Source organism: Corvus hawaiiensis, chromosome 14 (assembly GCF_020740725.1).
Source record: "Corvus hawaiiensis isolate bCorHaw1 chromosome 14, bCorHaw1.pri.cur, whole genome shotgun sequence".
Classification (NCBI taxonomy): Eukaryota; Metazoa; Chordata; class Aves; order Passeriformes; family Corvidae; genus Corvus; species Corvus hawaiiensis.
The window spans coordinates 16,266,478-16,271,910 of NC_063226.1; the positions used below are offsets into that span (position 1 = coordinate 16,266,478).

At 38.0% G+C, this 5,433-nt stretch overlaps 1 long non-coding RNA gene across 1 annotated transcript; it reads left to right on the top strand.

Annotated features, from left to right (window-relative positions):
- The first annotated feature begins 239 nt into the window (after positions 1-239).
- LOC125333045 lies at positions 240-4,602 on the top strand. Its single transcript, XR_007206742.1, has 3 exons — positions 240-301; positions 780-865; positions 4,540-4,602. It is a non-coding gene; the product is annotated as an uncharacterized LOC125333045 (long non-coding RNA).
- Positions 4,603-5,433: the final 831 nt, after the last annotated feature.

The following is a 5,433-nucleotide window of genomic DNA, read 5'->3' on the forward strand; positions in this document are numbered from 1 at the left end:
ACACAGTCAGAAGACCTCCTTGCTACCCTTTCCTCCGGACAGACTTTCACATGTTCCACGTATGTCCAGCTAACCAGTTGCTTCTGTGACTACTGCTGCCTTGGAGCCTGCTCCTATCACTACTGCAAAAGCATTTGCTGGCTCAGCTATAATTTGGTTGTCCCCTTTTACGGTTACAGTGTGAAACTTTGGAAGTGCAGCTGAGTCTGACTCATGTTCCAGGCAGCAGGATGTGTATAGGTACACACACTTTGGCGAAGCCTAAAGCACCATGACAGTGCACTTCTACGAGACCCCTCAGGTAAAACTGGATCCCAAATACAGCTTTGAGGTCTGTGCTTCAGGGATGCACTAACACACTTGTCCAGCTCACAGCAAACTGAGATATGAGTAGGGCACTGCTGCTTCCAATGCTTTGAGCAGTTAAAATCATGGTCACTTGGCCAGGAGTGCAGTGCATGCCACAACCTGCACAGATAAAAGAGTCTAGCAGAGGAGATAGTCTGAAGTATACTGTCATTAATTTTAAGAGTAGATACGTTATTCAAATATATCAAATTTTTTAAAAGCAAAAGTAAGAATTTATTTAGTGTACTAGAAGCACCTGCCTGTGGAAAAAACCCAAACATAAAATAATTAAATAGTCACAGAATCATATGTTATAACTTTGCATTTATATATTTAGAGTTCTGTTCCAACTACAGATTCTTGCAATTGGAATACAAAAGCCCTCTGGCAAAATTTAAATATAAAAATGTAGACATAGTTCTTGTTTACAGGGATAGTTGTAAAAGCAAGAAAGAGAAACAACAGCCTGAGGCATTGACAACAAGTTCTTTCCAGCTGGAAACGCCATGCACATAAGGTAAGCTGCTTTACAAGGTAAGCAGAGGAATACATTTACCACTGGCTGTACAAACACACAACAAAAGATCACCATAGGATATACACGGGGAAATAAGTACTAAGAGTAAGTGCATAAATGTCTAAGTGCATTTTTCGTATAAGGGGAAATCAGAGCATTTGGCAATGGCCAGCATTAAAACTAGGGAAAAAGATTCACCATCTTCCTGCACTGAGGAGAAAACAGAATGCGGATACAGACCCAGTGAACTGCCTCCTGTTCAGTAGAAATACTTGTAGAGTTGTATCCCTTATGCTGACTTTAAAATGTGACTTCAGTGAAAATTCTTCTTCTTCCTTTAATACATCATTCAAACTCGGTAGCAAAGAACAGACCCTTCAACAAATAGCACACTTTCCTTTCTGCATAACTTAGGCTCATCTGGCTGGACAGTCTTCATCCAGGGGTTGAAAAATCTGTTTTTGTAAATATTCTGCACTCCACTCTCAGTTAGAATCTCTGCTTTTCCCAGTTCTCTAAAGTCATGTCACATCCTATTGAAGTGTTAAGTAGAAAGACAGAAAAATGCAAATTGCGGTTCACATTGAAAGGAAATGACAGTTTAGAGGGTTTGTGTAGCACAATTCAGAAACTCTACACTATTTTACTGCTTGCATGTCTATCCTCTGCTACTGACTGCTCCAAGTAACTACAGTGCCACACACTCCTTCTCAGAAAACAACTCAGCATTATTTGTTACTTGAACTTTTTTTTCTTAACAGAATACTTCCACAAATTTCCTCCCAACTAGTTCCTCTAAGAAAGAAAATCTATTTCTCTTTTAATGTCTGGCCCTTTATATTTTATACATACAAATATCACATTATATTCTGTGGTTTTAAAAGTAATCATTTGGCTACTTCAACAAGGAAAAATACTATTTTCTCCTTGGTATAAAAAGATGCCTTTCTAAAGAATGCCCCCCCAGATCCAATAAAGCTTCTAGAACAGACAACACATCATATCTACCCAGCAAGAACAAGAGCCTCTCAGCAGCCACTATCTGTTGTTTCTCCTCTTGCTGTATTTGGCATGACAGTAACCCCTCTGCTGACACTATTTGCTTTCCCTAAACTGCTGTCTGTATTACCAGAACTGGTTTCCCTTTTTTCTGTATGTGCTCCCTCCCCACAGAGCTCTCCAGATCACCACCTTCTACCTGGTCTCATGAAAATGATGTTATATAAGTAATTCTGTCCTCTGCATTCAGTATATTCTCCAGTTTATATTTGCCTATGCTGTCTATCAGGCAGACCAAATATCTTTGTAATAAAAAATTTAACTCAAAGTACTTTATATGATTCTCTGTATTTTCTTGCTGTGATGATTTACCCTGGAACTGCCAAACTGAAGATTGGTTCAGACTATGCACTCACTACTGACCAAACACTTTTTTTCTGAATTTTCTTTCTAGGAAACAAAGGTTCAGAATAGCATTGAGGGTCTGACACTATACTGCAACAAACATGACTGCATCAGTTGGCATCAAATGGAGATGAAGGGTTTGAAATTGATGCTGAACTGGAAATATTATACACCAGCTTTAAGTTATATCAGTCAGTCAAGTAATAACTTTCAGTTATTAATGTCTTTACAGCAGAACTGTGTTTCAGTTCAAGTGCCAAACTCCTCCCTTTTTGTTCCAGCTGGATGGCCTGGCAGGGCACTAAGCAGACATTGTCAGTGGCAGCACAGCCATGCTGTACAATGAGCTTCACAGCACAAGCACTATTTCTTCAGTCTTTCTATTTTGACTTATACTGGGCTAATTTAGGCGGATTTACCATCAATTAAATATGACAATGAATACAGCAAAGTCAAACAAAGTTCAATTTCCTACAAATACAATATAAAATAAGGCACTGAGTGTATTCACTGCTTACCAACTTCAGGTTCTTAAGATTCATTCCGAGTGTCTATTTTTCAGGCAGTTGAAATAACATTCAAGGAAGTGATCAGATGTAATGAAATGGTTTCAGAGTAGTTTTACATTGTATATCTAGAAAGAATGTACAAAGTTTTGTCTTAAAGTCTCACTAATGAAACAAAAACCTTGGGAGAAGGATTGTCATATATTTGTAAATAAACAATCTGCCACTGTAAGCTGAAAAAAGGCATTTTACAAGAGGAAGGGAAAGAAGTATCAATGCTGAGAAGACCATACTTCTAGACCTTTTTTCACTAGTGTCCCATGGCATACAAGATACTCTTAACCAAACAGTGACTATATTTTAGTTAATTTCTGCAGTGCTTAGCAGAATTCTCAAGACAGTGGAATAATCAGCACACAGAGGGGTGAGCAGTCCAGAGCCTCCCTGACGGAGCTCCCTCACCCTGCATTTTAATCACTCGGGAATGTATGAAGAAGAGGTAATACTGTATGTAACACATTTATAAAATAACTTGGATACATTACAATGGCGTCTGCTTAAGATGATTCCACGCTTCTTTACCTCTAAATCTCCCCACTAACTCTATTCTGGTATTATCAGCAAAGCTGAAAGGGGCATATAAAGCAGGGGAGAGAAGCATAAAAAAGGCCATACCATTAACTCAGATATAATGAACAGTCACTTATGGCACTTTAAACTGTTCTTAAAATTCATGGAAACTTTGGTTATGTGAAGTTTCACTCCTACACAGTCTTCTCTGAATTATTCTTCAGTGGGATTTCTTCTGTGATCAGCAGCTCTAATAATCAGGCACTACAGACGGGTTCTGCTCTGCTGGTGCTGGGGTGGTCATAGTGATGCCTGACAGACTGTGCAGATGAGAGGATGTGTGTAATACTGGAAAGGGGTAGGAGATTATTAGTCTATTTTCCATAGCCTTTCTGTCCTTTTGCTCCCAATGGGATGATTTTGCAGTGGCATAATACAGGGTTTGTACACCCCATTATATGAGTCTGGAAGGAGCTCATGGGCTGTTGGGTACCTAATCAGCCTCTCCCAGAGGCAAACAAGAGACTTCAAAGGAGAAACAAAAAAAGGAAGAGCCCTGCCTAATTAGTGCTCAGCTAACAGAAGCAGACTTGGGGGAAGACACAAGGAGAACTGGTCCCTGTCCGAGTCCCATGGTAGAGAGAAAGGCTTGACAAAAGCTTTGTGGCTTCTTGGCTGACAATGCTCAACTTCAGCTTCCCCGAGCCATGGCAGCACAGATGCTTCCATGAGTCAGGGGTTCAGAGAGAAGAACAAAGAATCTGCTGTCAAAACAGCCTAGAAACAAACAACAATGGTACACTTCTGTATGTCCAGGTCTAATTTTACATACATCAAAAGAAATAGAGGTTGCCCTATCTTAAGCAGAGGGTTACATCCATTCAGTCCTTTGGGTGTCCCAGGGCTGTGTGGAGCAGCAGAATGAAGTTGGCAAAGGGCTTTTAAACATTAACTTTGTAAACTTTTGTGCCTTTTATTATAAAAGACATGAAAAGATTTGTTTTTGTCATAACAGGTGTTTTTAAGTCTTTTCCTTTCTTTTTTCCTAAGAAATGTCAGAAACGAAATCTTGGTGACTTGCCCATGAGAGTGTAACTGAGAAGAGGACAATGATCTAAGACAAATATATGTTCATAAGGAGCTCATAAATAAATACTTAATAAAGGAACAAATGTATCCTAATTTCTCTTACAGACTTCCTACTTCCCAGAATTGTGAACTACATTGATACCTCATCTGGCTCTTCGCAGGTTAGCAACATATTATTAAAAAAAAAAAAATCATAAAATATAGGAAAAATTAAAAAGATAACCAAGATAAATTTTAATGGCTTTTTATACCTGTGCCTTAACTGTCTTTAGCAGAAAGGGATTATGAGAAAATATCGTTCCAGAAGAATTTTTTTATAAACAATTTCACTATCAAACCAGCTAGATATTTACTGCTTAAATGTTTTATGAATGCATGTGTATACATGAATATATTTAAAAAAAAATTATTTTGTCCTTTTTTTTGGTATGATTAATTTTAATTTTAAATGTTCTTTCTCAATTTAGTTTTTCTCTCTCCAACTGCATCTTGGATCAAAGTTGGGATAACTAAGTACACAGATATTAACAGAATATACCATTTGAGTATAGAGAGCTCCAACATGAATATTTTCTCTTAGAAACCTTTTAATTTCTTGCTTGCATCTTGCTGTGTTGGAAACAAAGTAGATTGATTTCTCATAATTCCCAGGAGAATTTATGGCATTGACAGCTGAGGAAAGGGACACAGAAGCTTTGGAGACATTAAAATAACAGAGACAAGAGCTTAAAAACAGAGCTTAAAAACTGCTTCACATCCTGTATTATGAAACCTACTCACGTCTAGAGGATACCACTTTGTTTTCAAAGACCAAATGAAGTGCACAGTCAGATTTATTATATGCTTCAATAAAAGAGAGATATGTTCTCTGAATAAGGAATCCATGCTCTAATGCACAGCAAAACCAATGTACAATTTTCCTATTTCACATTCTTCGTACTGAGTATCATAGAAGTGCACAAGCATTTCCATGCAGGTTAATTCATAGATGGGGAAATA